Source organism: Neovison vison, chromosome 4 (assembly GCF_020171115.1).
Source record: "Neovison vison isolate M4711 chromosome 4, ASM_NN_V1, whole genome shotgun sequence".
Classification (NCBI taxonomy): domain Eukaryota; kingdom Metazoa; phylum Chordata; class Mammalia; order Carnivora; family Mustelidae; genus Neogale; species Neogale vison.
In genome coordinates, this window is record NC_058094.1 from 182,666,509 (window position 1) to 182,681,248 (window position 14,740).

Here is a 14,740-nt window from a genome sequence, read left to right on the forward strand (position 1 = left end):
AGGCGCCCTCCCCACCCCGCGCTCCAAATCCTGGCTCTGGAAATACACCAGAATCAAATGCTGGCTCCCCTCTGGGGGTTCGCATCAGGACCTACTCACGCCTTTGGAATCTTTATGACCTTTGATGTGTTTAAATAACGTGGCTAGGCTGAGTACACACTTCGGATTAAACTTTAATCGGCAGCAGTCAAGGTCGCCCAGGTGGTAAACGCATTTCCTCTGACGTCTCCTGGCTTCCACTGCAGGAACCAAGGTCTGGGGCTGAAGGGCCCCCACTGTGCCCTCCCTCCTCTGCCCAGGCCTAGATGGGAGTCAGGATGAGGGTTATCCCATGGGGAGCCAAAGAAGACTGAATAAATAAGATCGGAGGCAGACACCCAGGGTGGGCTAATGACCCCAGCCCAATTTTTATAGCTACTAGACAGAAGAGTTAAAAATTCCAAGAGGCACTTCCAATTTCCCCAGACTGCAGAGAATTGTGGGTGCAAGGTCACAGCCAGTGCCTTGATATCTTTCCCAGTATGATTCTGGTTATTCAAGAAAGGGTGAGGGTGGCTGCTAATGATGGTCCAGCTGAGTTAGCTGATCATTTAGAAGGTGGCCAAGCCAGGTAGGGGTAGGTCAGGATCTAGAACTCAGGAGGCTATGGTGGCCCTTCCCCCTGCCAGGCCACACAAAGTTAGCCTGACTTTCTGCTAAGCTGGGGCCACCAGGTCTGAACATAATTTTCTGAACCAATACACTCATTGTGGAGAATTGTCTTGAGAAGTTATTTAGGAAGAAAATTCAAGGCTAGGCCAGCAGGTATAGTGAGGGCTACCAGTGTGCTTTATTTAAAAAAATTTTTTAGTAATCTCTAACCCCAAAGAGGGGCTAGAACTCAGGACCAGTCCCATGCTCTACCAAATGAGCCAGCCAGGCACCCCCCCCTTTTTTTTTTAGAAATACTAGTGTGCTTTATTTATTTTTAAAAAAGATTTTATTTATTTATTTGACAGAGAGAGAGAGAGGGAACACAAGCAGGGAGAGTGGGAGAGGGAGAAGCAGACTCTCCACTGAACTGGGTCCTGATGTGGGGCTTGATCCCAGGATCCTAGGACCATGACCTGAGCAGAAGGCAGAGGCTTAATGACTGAGCCGCCCAGGCACCCCTCTTTTACATTATTTGTAATGTGTACCAATTTCATTCCACTTCAGAAAATAAAGTGCCCTGTTTATCTCATGACCTAACTCCCCCAGATTCCTCTGGGGGAATTTCCTCCACACATCAAACCAGGTTTGGATTCCTGGAGACATTGAAATAAGTCACCCTAGAGCTTAGGCCTTAGCCATGTAGTCATCCATTTGGATTTCCATCCTCTGGGAGGGGGTCTTAGGCCTTTCTCTGCTGGGTTCGCCCTAACCTGGAAATAAGTATGCTAACCCCAGTAAGTAGAGCCCAGTCATGGGGTTGTCTCAAAAAGCCTGATCATAAATTTTTGCTCAACCCTTGAGTGCCGGAGTACAAGGGCCTTACATGTTGCTTCAGGCTGGAGAGTCATCCCAACAGCTCCTAGTAATGATGTGAATAGTAAATATCATCTCTGTGTATATTTGGTTTGTCATTTCCCTTCCCCAAGTATCAGGAAGCTCCACATATTTTTTTTAAAAAGATTTTATTTATTTATTTGACAGAGAAAGATCACAAGAAGACAAGGGATGAGGGGGTGAGGGTGGGGAGAGGGGAGCAGGCTCCCCACTGAGCAGAGAGCCAGATGCAGGGCTCAATCCCAGGACCCTGAGATCATAACCTGAGCCAAAGGCAGAGGCTTAACCCACTGAGCCACCCAGGTGCCCAAAGCTCCACATATTTGACTGAGGTGTTGACTTCTTGTTAGGGACAGTAACATTATCACTAACTGAAGTTAGTTTTAAAAGTACTTCTTCATGGGGGCACCTGGGTGGCTCAGTGGGTTAAAGCCTCTGCCTTCAGCTCAGGTCATGATACCAGGGTCCTGGGATCGAGCCCCGCATCGGGCTCTCTGCTGAGTGGGGAGCCTGCTTCCTCCTCTCTCTCTGCCTGCCTCTCTGCCTACTTGTGATCTCTGTCAAATAAATAAATAAAATCTTTAAAAAAAAAATAAAAGTACTTCTTCATGGAGCCTTTTGGGGGCTAGTAATGCTCTATATCTTGATCTGGGTAGTAGTTACACAAGTGTATACACATATAAAAATTCAGTGAGCTGGGTGCTTAAGATTTTTATGCTTTGCTATATGTAAGTTATATGGCAATAAAAAATTTTTTTAAAGTGCTTCCTCATAACGACCTGTGAAGTAGGTCCCGAGGTTATTATAATCATCTCCATTTTACAGACAAGGCAACTAAGACTCAAGGGAAGCTAGAGTGTCCCAGGCCTCCATGGGAGGACCTAACCACTCCCAGTTTTCTCCTCCCTGTTTTGCTGCGTCAGTAGGAAGCCTTTTCTTTTCTAGCACATTTCTCAGGTAGCAAACTAGAGGTGCTCTTCTCAGGGTTTTGAGGAGGGAATTTGACACTCTGCGCCTTCTTCAAATTCTTTAAGCCTTTGAGTAGGGAGAAGATGGGGAGGGCATGGTCCCCAGAGGTTGTGAGGCCTAGATGGCCCAGCTTGCAGCCCTCTAATGAGGAAGGTGGCCTCCGCGACTGAGAACACATTTTCTTCACCATATTCCAGGCGCACCCCACACGCAGTGGACCCCGAGGCCAGGGAGACCTCTCCAGATGGCCCCGTCCTCCTATCCGTCCCCCGGCGCTCCCCCCCCACAAAAACAATACCCTCAAAAGTACCCGCAGAAGTGGAGCAGGTTCCGAAATAACGGTGGCTGTAGTTAGATGGCCGAAGACATAGAAAGCGATTATTTATTCCAGGCACGGTCGCAAAAGGCTTCCAAAAATATCGAGCGGAGATATTTTATTGTCCCGCCTGTCTGCAGCCTGTAATTATGCGTTCAAGATGTTTAATGTGTGCAAATGCATTAGCCGCTTTCGCTGGTGAAAACCGTGGCTGGAAGCGGGGGAGAGGCAAATCTGGAGATAATTATGTCACACAGTCACAAACATTATTCTGCTCTTACTGTAAACGGCCCCGGCCACCTTTACGGGCCACCTTTACGAGAAGCCAGGAAACTTGGAGAGTACGAGCTTACGCGGACAAACCGGCTTCTCTTTCTCTCTCTCTCTCTCTTTTCCCCTCCCGTATTGTTCGAAGTGTCCATCAGGCGGCTTCGGTGCCAGGTTCAGGGGCGCGCCGCAGAGAAGGCGCCGGCCGAGGAGCGCACGGAGCTGCCCGCGGAGGTCTGCAGAGCCAGTGGCCCTCGGAAGCCTGGCCTGGCACCGGGAGGCGGCCGGGGCTGGTGGCCTGGAGCCCTCGCGGCTGTGGGCGGCCCCCACCTTGGGCAGAGTGGAGCACTCCCACTCTTTGCAGCTGCTCAGGTCTCCTCGGCACCCTTCCCACCTCCCCATCTGGGCGCGGATCGGCGCTCCCGCAATCCCCACACTGACTACACTCCGGGTTGAAATGCGACCGCTAGGCCGAGGCCCTGGGCTGGGAAGCCGGTCTCCAAAGGCGCAGGCCGAGCCTTTACTGGGGTGGGGTGCAGGGTCCGCTCTTACAAGACTGACCCGGGGTGAACTGGCTATTTTGAGTACCTTGTGCTGCGTGGCCAAGAGAACAGCTGGGACGGGGGACCCCCGCCTCCACCCCCGGGCCGGCACGTCCGCCTCTCGCACCCCCAGCCGGCTAGGGCCTTGCGACAGTGGCTCTCTGGAAACCTTGTAAGGTCTTGGACTGGCACCTCCCACCCCGCGACACAGACACCTCTGTTCCCGTATTCTGGCAGCGGCTCCGCCCGCCGAGTGAGAGTGACCACTGCAGGGACAGCAGTCCGGGACGGTGGCCGGCCCCCAGGGGGACACAGGCATGCGTTTGCTCAACAGCATCTCTTATCTCCCCAAATTTCCATTTCAGCTCAGGCTTTTAGCACAACAAAAAGGACGCGGTGCGGGGCACGGGCAGCGCTCAGCCCCAGTACCAGGCTGGGTGTGCCTCGTGCTCAGCGATCCCCTGTCGCGAACCACCCCCCTCCGCACTTTCGAGGTGGGTCAGCGGCTGCTGCGGGTGCCCTCCCGGATCAGGGCTTCTTTACTGGAGGCCGACTCCGCACGGACATCAGTGGGCCTGGGCTCCCTTAGCGCAATATTCCCCGGGGGCCCCATGTCCTCTCATTTCTCCTTCGGAAACGACCAGATTTCGAAACTCGTTTTAGGCCACCGACAAACAAAACAAAACAAATTTGGCGGTCATTTCGTGAGGAGGCGCACGTTAAGGATATTTGTGTGAGATCCAGGGCGCGTTTTCTGGACGTCTGGCGGGGCTGTTGCCTGCCCCAGAACAGGCGGGTGTGGAAGGATCTAGGTGGGAGTATGACATAATCCCAGGGAGGGATATACTCAGAGAAGAAAAGCAAAACCCACCAGACATGGTGTGTTCCTGCTCCAAATGCATCATTCAAGGAGAATCCCTATGGGCTACAGTTACCTACCAATGGTGGGAGAGATTCCTTGAAATGTGTGCTACCAACGCCCCCCCTGAGGGTGCAGGCTCTGGCTGCAGAGAAGATGAAAGGGAAAACCTAGTGGGAGTCTGGGGTGGCTGAAGCCCCAAAGCAAACTCCATGCCTTGGGTGCCTCCAAATTTATGAGGTTGCCAAGGCTTTCAGACTTGGAGGAAGGAGTTGGGTAGTTCGGCGGCCGCTAGAAATTAGGGACAGCAAGACCCGGGCAGGAGATCCAGACTAAAGCTTTCAGATTCCCAGGGCGCCTGGGCGGCTCAGTCTGTTAAGCTTAAGCATCTGCCCTACGCTCATGATACAAGGGGTCCTGGATTGGAGCCCCGTGTTTGGCTCCCCGCTCAGTGAGTGTGTGTGTGGGGTCTACTCCCTCTCCCTCTCTCCCCTGCTTGTGTTCTTCTCTCAAATAAATAAATAAATAAAATCCTTTTTAAAAAGGATTTTTATTTGTTTGACCTAGAAGGACAGCAAGAGACAGAATACAAGCTGGGGGAGTGGGAGAGGGAGAAGCAGGTTTCCTGCGGAGCAGGGAGCCAATGCGGGACTGGATCCCAGAACCAAAGGCAGAGAGGCCTAACGACTGAGCCACCCAGGCTCCCCTAAAAAAATAAAATCTTTTTTTTTTTTTTTTTTTTTAAATAAAGCTTTCAGACTCCCTCCTACTGTTCTTCCTCCCTCCCCTTGTGTCTTCCTAACCCTCTCCCATCTTCTCCTCACCTGAGGGTGTCTGGTCTCCAGCTACAACTGGCTTAGGTCCCAGGCCCTGCTTGGATAAGACAGACTAGGAAGTTTGAGAAAGCATCTCCTTAGGGGTTCAGATTTCAGAGATCCTGGAAGTGACCATCATCCAAAGCCCCCCAAAGAAATTTGAGCCACTTTCAGTGTCCCACAGGCTTCTGGCCTAGAAGAGCTGAAAAATGGTGTTTTCTAACCCAGAGGTTCCTGGTTGCCTGAGCAGCTTACAGAATTTTGCAAGCTGAACGGGATAGGGGCCACTGTTTCTGCAGATATCCTGGCTCTGTTCAAAATCAGTGCTCACAGAAGAAGGGCATGTGTCCTGTTACTGCTTTCTTGAATGTAATTTTTTTGTCTTTCTCTCATGTAGAGTTCTAAATGTCCTCACAGCAATCCCATATTTGATCCTCCCTGTGGGAAGTGAACCTGATCAGGGCCTTCCTAATTCTCCTCCTCTTCTGTTCTCCAGGCTCCTCAGAAGAGCCCACAGAAACACAGAAAGGCCCAAGGGGGAGTCTTTTGCTGCTGGAATCAACTCTCCCTGGGACCCAGAATCCAGAAATGGTGAGTGGTTTCTCTTCAACTGCTGCCTGGATCCTGTGGCTGGGTGTGTGTGTGGGGGGGAACCTGGGCTGAGTTGGGGGGGGGTTGCAGCTGCAGTAAGCCAGGGAAAGGGGTGGGCTCTCAAGAAAATGGGTGAATAGGGCCACCTGGGAAATTTAGATTTCTCAGCTCTCTAGATTCCCTGGAGGAGGAATTCTCTGGTTGGGAGTGATTGTTGCCAATTCCAGTTTCCAGATTTGGTTTTCCAGCCCAGGAAAATTAGGGTCTTGTTTAATCCTTTTCCTAGAAGTTACATGCTTATTCTTCGACTTTCTGTTTTCTATTAGCCAAACAGAGACTTCACATAAGATAATCTCGGTTTCTCCCTCCGACCTCTGAAACTTGTAATTTGGGGGAGATACTGTCTTTAAAATGCCAATCCCAGTAATGAGCTCAGCTTAGCAGTGTGAGCTCCTACCCTCCCCTTAATGAACAGAGCTGTCGAGAAATAATTTCACTTTGATCTAGTTTGTGACCTGATTTTTTGGCTTAAAGAAGACTGGGCGGCTAATTGGATTCTTCAGTTGCCTTTAATCTCCACCTCAACACTTGGAACCTGACCAAGCCGAATTAAAGCAAGTCTGATAAACAAGATGTAGCTGGTTCCCAGGTTAACAGCAATGAGAAAATCCCCCCCACCACTGCGGGGTTTAATGATCACAGTGTGGTTGGCACCTCACAAAAAACATGAGGCTGTAGGCCCCCAGAACCTTCAGCGCGGAAGTCTTGGGATCCTTTCCCCTTCCCTCCCAACACCCTGGATGTGATTTAATTAGAAAGAGAAGGCCGGGTAGAGGGAGGTGGGGAAGAATGACTTACAGTTGGTGAAAGAGGCAGGGTTGGGGGGGTTCCTCTCAAAGGGAGGCAGGATGTTGAGGAGATTTTTGTCCCTGGGAGAGGAAGCAGGCCGAGCCTTTGAGGGCTGGACAGTAAAGATTGCAATTTGAATTTCCAACTGTGCTCCAAGAGTGAGGGGGTGCAGGAGGGAAATAAGAGATGAGGGGCAGGGTTATGAAGCCTGAGGGGCTGGGAATCATGGGTTTTATTTAATCTTTTCAGATGCCAGGGTTTTGTGTTCTGGAGGCAAAGCCGAAGGAGGAAAGAGTCTGCAGGGACCTCCCCATTCTTGGTGTGGGGCCTGAGAAAGGGTTCTCTGGGGCTCTCCTGATACTCTGGTTTGCTCTCTGCTTAAGACGCTAGAGGAATTCTGAGACATTATTTCCTCAGAGGCAATGGGAGTTTGGTTCATGTCAGGATCTCTCAACCTAGACACTACTGGCATTTTGGGCTGGAACATTCTTTACTGCAGAGTCTGTCCTGGGCATTGTAGGATGTTTATCGGCATCTCTGGCCTCTATCTACTAGATGCCAGTAGCACCTACCCCTGTTGTGACCACCAAAATGTCTCCAGATATTGGCAAATGTCCCCTAGGGGCTATGATTGTCCCCAGTCGTAAACCACCATTTAGGTCACTATGAGGCAGGCATTTTTTTTTTAAAGGATTTTATTTATTTATTTGACAGAGAGAGAGCACAAGCAGGGGGAGTGGCAGGCAGAGGCAGAGGGAGAATCAGACTCCCCGCTGAGCAGGGAGATTGAAGTGGGACCCAATCCTGGGACCCTGGGACCCTGGGAGCCAAAGACAGATGACTGAGCCACCCAGACCCCCTGAGGCAGGCATTTCTTTCTTTCTTTCTTTCTTTTTTAAAGATTTTATTTATTTATTTGACAGACAGAGATCACTAGTAGGCAGAGAAGCAGGCAGAGAGGGGGGTGGGGGAAGCAGGCTCCCTGCTGAGCAGAGAGCCCAAGGGGCTCCATCCCAGGATCCTGGGATCACACCTAAGCTCCCAAGCTGAAGGCAGAGGCTTTAATCCACTGAGCCACCCAGGCGCCCCTGAGGCAGGCATTTCTGAGGAAAAAGTGGAGTGCTTTCAGTGAAATGATCTTGGTGGGGACTGAGAAAGCCAGAGGAGCAGGATGAGGCACTCCTTTTCCTTTGGCCTCCCTGTCCAGTTGGATCATGAACACTTCCTCAAGGGCTGTCTTAAACCTTAGTTGCAATAACCACTGAAGCATTTGGACAAGCATGTAGTTTCCAAGGTGCAAAATCCAAACCTTTAGACTCACTGAATCTAGGATGTGTGTGTGTGTGTGTGTGTGTGTGTGTGTGTATTTAGGATAGATGCTGGGGGAGGGGGATCCAGAACTCACTTTTTCCTGCAGCCTTGAGTAAAAAAAATGTTCCTTTCTTAGCATCCATGATCTTGAAGTGGGGATGGCTGGGCTTCTGTACAACCTGTGCTGTTGAGATTATCAGGGAAGAGAGAACCTATTGCAAGTGTTGAGTTGAGAGGTGGCCCCTAGGATATTGTTGGGCAAATTCTGATCCAGTAAGCGGCCCTAGAGCTCTGCAGCCATCTCTTTCCTCCATCTCCTAAATTCAGTCAGTCCGACTCTGAGCACCCTCTTCTCACCTAAATTTTTTGGAAAGTGTAAGCTCTAGGAACATATGAGTTTGGCATTATTTATTGAGCTGATTATTATTATTATTATTATTATGTTAATGGAAAACAATAAAACAGAATTTTACCACAATTCACCCATCTCAACCAAATCCTCTTTCCCTCCATTTTTCCTCCCTTCCTTTCCTTTCTTTCTCCCCTCTCTCCTCTTCTCCATCCCTCCCTCTTTCCCTCCCTTCCTTTCTCATTCCTACGAATTTTTCTTCCAGAATGTGTCCACATACACACAACACAAATGAAGAAAAGTAAAGATTGAGAAAAATTGGTCAATTCTAAGGACAGTTCTATAAGGCTTGAAAATCAATAATAGGGGCACCTGGCTGGCTCAGTGGGTTAAAGTCTCTGCCTTTGGCTCAGGTCATAATCCCAGGGTCCTGGGATCAAGCCCCTGCATCAGGCTCTCTGCTCAGCAGGGAGCCTACTTCCTCCTCTCTCTACCTGCCTCTCTGCCTGTTTGTGATGTCTCTCTGTAAAATAAATAAATAAATAAAATCTTTAAAAAAAAAAAGAAAATCAATAATACACATAGGGTTAAATTGGGGGATCCTTAGTCCCTCCTTTAGAATAGGCTATAATCACTTAAGAGTAGCTCTGCATCTTTGACAGTCTGAATCTTGGATGTATTAAGTTTAGGTATCTGACAAAAATCATTGACTGAGTGCTTATAGAGTGCTAATCACTTTATAAACAATAACTCATTTAATCTGTGTAACAACTCTAGGAACTATTATTACCATCACTTCCATCTCACAGATAGGGAAACAGAGCCACAGTCAGGTTTGGTAACTTGCCCCAGATCACCCAGCTAGTAAGGGGCCAGGATTGGACTAGGATTGACCCCAGGCATTCGGTCCCAGGGACATACTTTCAAATACGAATCTTTGCTGCCTCTTGTTAATGCACTAGGTAGAGACAGTGGCCTAGAGGACAAAAGTTTGGGAGGTGGGCATCTCTGTGCTCAGCAGACAGACACTATTCTAGAAGCCTTACCTCACTCTGAGCTTCAGAGCCAGATTCCCTGTGGACAGTGGGTCTATTAATAGAAGCTTTTCCTGATCATTGAAAGTAAGTTAGGCGGCGTGTAATACACATCTCCAGTATTTACTACTTCAGGAACACAGGAGATGTAATGAAGGAGGGAAGGTTGTAATTGTAGAAAAACATGAGTTCTAGAAACAGAAATCAGTGGCAGCCAGAGACGTTCTCCCCAGGTTTCCGGCCCTGCTGGTGGCCCCTCCACCAGACTCCATGCAGGCAGGAACCCCCCAGAGGAGGAAAGGGGCCTGTTATAGGAGTCATCAACCTGTCACCACGGCTAGGGTGAATATGGCTTCTGAGTTGGGGGGAGGGGGGGAGGCTTAGTCTTTAGCACCACCAGCTGCAGGAAGGTGGGGCGGGGCTGTGGGGGAGATTGGGAGGGGGAGGCCAGAGGTGGAGCAGACCTTTTCTACCTACTGCTGGGAACAGACACTGAGTGATTCAGGAAGGCTCTGTGCTAGACAGAGTTCGGCATTTCACATGAGCAAGGGGGTACTTAACCTCACAGCATTAACAGTCCATAAGCATGCGCAAGGGGATCTGTGCGCGAGAGAAAGATGGGCTGAAATAACTACACAGATGAAGGCACTGGGGGCTGAGATGAGAACCCAGGGATGCGGCAGGATGAACCGTGTGCTGGCCGGGGGGTCTGGCTGGGACAAACAGCAAGGAGGCTGAGGTGTTGTCCTGGTCCTACAGGGCGTCCCGGACCCAGGCAGGCAGCGAGAGAGATTTTCTCCTGCGGAGCATTGTTGTTATTTCAGTTTTGCAGATAAGGGAACTGAGGCATAGGCTCAGGGACGTGAGCGGGGCACCACAGCTGGGGCGCAGAGGCTAGGATCTTTGGGACTCACTTAGCTACGCTGTGCCACGTCCATAGGTGAACTTGGGCTCTGAGTCCACATTAGGGGTGCCCAGGTCGGAGGCTTTCTTGGTGGCTCGCTTAAGCAAAAGCTGTACCGGTCTCACATTTCCGTGCTTCCTGCCCGCCACCATCCCATGCAGGGAAAGATACCCAGTAGTGATGCTCACTGGGCGGCTTTTCCCCCGGGCGGCTCGGAGGGCACCGTCGTTCAGGGTAGGGGACGAGGGTGTGAAGCTCGGTTGGAGACAGAGAAGATAGCGGTGGACAGACGGACGGACGCTTCCCGGAAGACAGCCGGGGCGGGGCGCGCGACGGGGAGAGCCCGAAGCCCCAGAAACACGGGCTCCGAAGCCGGCGGGGACCCCGCGGGGACCCCGCGAACCCGGCCGAGGCGTGACGAGGCCTCCCCCGGCATGCCCACTCGCCCGGGGCTGCGGGCCGGCAGAGTCACCTCGGGCCGGCCGGGCCTCCTCGGTCCCCTCGCCCGGGGCTGCGGCAGGGCGGGCCGCCAACCCGAAAAGGGGCAGCGATCCACCGTCTTCCCGCTCGGTTCTGGGAGAGGATCCGGGGAGGGGCTCCGGGCTCCAAGACGTAACCAGCTGCGGACCGGAGCCCAGTCGTGAACTTCTGTTAAGATAAGGTCGCAGTGGCAGTATCGTAGCCAATGAGGTTTATCCGAGGCGCGATTATTGCTAATTGAAGATAAGGTCATAGTGACAACAGTAGCAATACTATGCGCCTTTGCTTACCGCACAGGATGGGATCCAATGAGATCATTTATTCAATAAACACGTATGTGATAGCCACCGCCTGGGCGACGGGAACCCCACTAGGTTCTTTCATCCTGAAATATTTCTCTTTATTCGTGTTTTTTTGGGGGGAGGGTAAATTTTATTGAAATAGTATGCACCAAAAAGTGCATAAAGGGAACAAAATATCACAAAGTGAACACTGGCGTGTAAGCAGCGACGGACATTTAACACCGACAAATAGTTCTTTTCATGCAACAAACAGATCGTACTGGGTGGGGATTGCACAGCACCCATGAAGGGCCAGTAGTAAGAGGCTCCATGATCTAAGTTAGCTGCTACCGAGCCAGAATGGAATTTGTCTGAGTACTTGCTTTTCCTGGACCTTTTCAAGGGACTGAAGGCTTGGGTTCTCATCCCCCAATCCTTCACAGAACACTAGGCATCTCCTGGGATCCCTGAGGTGCTCAATGGAATGGAGACCTTTCACTCTGAGGACCCTTCCTTCTGTGACTAACGAGGGTGGTTAAGTATTAGTCATACTAGGACAGATTGGAAGCATGGTCTGTGGCAGTATTTATTATTACTCAAACCAATATTATTAATCCGTTTATAATAATAACCACACATGTTTGAAGGCGAGTGTCTCCAGTCTGAGGCTTCTCATAAATGTGGGGCCTGAGGCTCATCATTAAACCTCAAAGAGGTTCTACGACTTTAAATAACAACTGGAGCTTTCTTTAGAAATCTTCAGAGAGGAGTGTTTCTGCCTGTGGCAGCAGAATCTTCCTACTGAACAGCCCCTCAGATACCACAGGGTGGGAGAATGGAACGGCCCACCTTTACTGTTACCGCGCACTGCCATGAATGCTACCCTAAACATTGTTAACAGTGGAAAGCATGGATCCTAAGGAATTTTTCCCCAGCATATTCATTTCCCGTTAGACGGGGTGATGGGTAAAGGTCCAGCCTATTTTCCTAAGCTGCCTGGCCTGGGGATGGCATCAGGACAGTGCCCAGGAAAATTTCCTTAAACATCAGAAATCTTTATCCAGTACAACTGAGTCTTTCATGACACCAGCTCTTTCCTAGAGGAGTTAGAAGTCCCCAGAACAGGGGCGCAGGGGTGGCTCAGTTGGTTAAGCGGCTGCCTTAGGCTTAGGTCATGATTCCAGGGTCCTGGGATTGACCCCCAAGTCAGGCTCTCTGCTCAGCAGGGAGTCTGTTTCCCTCTCCCCCTCTGCCTGCCTCTGCCTGTCAAATAAATATATAAAATCTTAAAAAAAAAAAAAAAAAAGAATTCCCCAGAACAAGAGTAGCATCAAATATGGAGAAAATGATGAAGTAAAAATTCCTTACACACAAGTGGGGATTTATAGCTGACAAAGCACTGACCATTTCTCCATCTGTTTGGTGGACTTACTACTATGAATACGATCCTGGGTTTTGTTTTGGTGATGATGGAAGCATATGGAATATAAAGACCCCTTGTAATTTCCAAGATGACTCTGGCACTAGAGTCACACAGACTTAGACTTGAGCCCCCCTCTGCCACTTACTTGCTTTGTGACCTAGGGCAAGTCTGTTCACATTTCTAAACTTAAGTGTCCTCAACTCAAAAATGTATATAAGAGGATCTACCTAAATGGCTCATAGGGTTAACAGATAGGATGTTGGGAAGTTTAAGTTCTATGATGCAAATAAAGCACTCAGCCAGTGCTTAGATCATGGTAGGTGAAATAATAGTTAACTTCCACTGTGTATTATCAATATTGATTCTTACAGACTTGGCAGAAATCATTGTGATCTGACAGGTGATAAAACACAAAGTGCTGAACTACTAACACGTGTTGTTTCATGGATAAATCTAAAAAATTCAGTTAAGTGAAAGATGTTAGACAGAGGAGAACACCTCCTGTATGATTCCATGTATCTAAAATGTCCGGAGAAGGCAAATACATCACAACAGACAGTAGATTAGTGTTTGCCAGAGGTGGGAAGGGGAGATTAACTGCAAGAGGGCATAAAGGATCCTACGGTAAGAAGGGGGGCTGAAAAGGATCTAAAACTAATTTATTCTGTGCTCACAAATCTTTTAAAATTGGAATGATACAGAGAAGTTTAGCAAGGTTAGCATGGCTCCTGCTGAAGGATATTATGCAAATTCATAAAGTAGTCCATAAATTTTTTAAAACTGATTTATTTTGATGTTTGCACTACTTGCTCAAGTAACTAAAAATCATTGAATCATACATCTGAAATAAATGAATTTTATGATAAATAAAATATATGTGGATAAAGTTGTTTTAAAAACTCAGAAGCTATCACAGAAGAAGAGGAAGAACAGACTCCGGGTTTTCTTTCTTTTTTTATTTTATTTTTTATTTTTAAAAATTTTTAAAGAGCTCTTCTTCTTTTTTTTCTTTTTTAAGATTTTATTTATTTATTTGACAGAGACACAGAGAGGGGGGAAAACAAACAGGGGAAGTGGGAGAGGGAGAACTAGGCTTCCCATGGAACAGAGAGCCTGATGCAGGGCTGGATGCCAGGATCTTGGGATCATGACCTGAGCCCAAGGCAGACGTTTAAGGACTGAGCCACCCGGGCCTCCCAGACTCCACGTTTTCAATGAGGTTTTCTTTAGACTATGGTATGGTGGTTTGCCTCCCATTGGATAGGAGAGAAAAGGCAGAGAGCAGGGGAGGGCCCACTGTTAGAATCTCCATTAAATAAGGGATGGAACTAAGACAATTTAGAGAATGTAGAGATAGCAGTCTTAAGGAGGGTTCAAGAACCCTCAAGAACAGTTCAAGAATAAGCAGTAATTGTGGCTGTGATTCAACTTTTAGTATTTTTTTTTTAAGATTTTATTTATTTATCTGTCAGAGTGAGCACAGGCAGACAGAGTGGCAGGCAGAGGCAGATGGAGAAGCAGGCTCCCGCTGAGCAAGGAGCCCAATGTGGGACTCATCCCAGGACGCTGGGATCATGACCCCAGCTGAAGGCATCGGCTTAACCAACTGAGCCACCCAGGCATCCCAACTTTTAGTATTCTAAAAAACTTTATATTCTTGGGGGCCCTGGCTGGCTTAGTCAGTAGAACATGTGAGTCTTGATCTCAGGATCCTGAGTTCAAGCCCCATGTCCAGCGTGGAGCCTACTTAAAATAAAAATAAATAAAAATAGGAGCACCTGGGTGGCTGAGTTGATTGAGTATTGGACTCTTGGTTTTGGCTCAGGTCCTGATCTCAGAATCCTGAGATCAAGCAGAGCTTGGCTCCCTGCTCAGTGGGGAGTCTGCGTGAGATTCTCTCTCTCCCTCTGCTCCTCCCCCTACTCATGCACTCTCTCTCTCAAATAAATAAATCTTTAAAATAAATAAATAAATAAAAAGCCTTATATTATAAACTTTAGGTCTAATATTCTAAGAGGCTTGTATTCATCATCTTGTTTAAATTGCATAACATCTTGGGGTGCCTGGGTGGCTCAGTTGGTTAAGTGTCTGCCTTCGGTTTATGTCATGATCCCAGGGTCCTGGGATTGAGCCCAGCAATGAGCTTCTTGCTCAGTGGGAAGCCTGCTTCTCCCTCTTCCCCCTCCAGCTGCTTGTGTTCCCTCTCTGGGCTCTCTTGGTCTC

General features: G+C 48.9%; 1 non-coding gene and 1 pseudogene across 1 annotated transcript; both read left to right on the top strand.

The window, feature by feature from the left end:
• Positions 1-10,989: 10,989 nt before the first annotated feature.
• On the top strand, positions 10,990-11,153 carry LOC122905693 (annotated as a pseudogene).
• Positions 11,154-13,179: 2,026 nt separating this feature from the next.
• Positions 13,180-13,290, top strand: LOC122905753. Its single transcript, XR_006384437.1, has one exon. It is a non-coding gene; the product is annotated as a U6 spliceosomal RNA (small nuclear RNA).
• Positions 13,291-14,740: the final 1,450 nt, after the last annotated feature.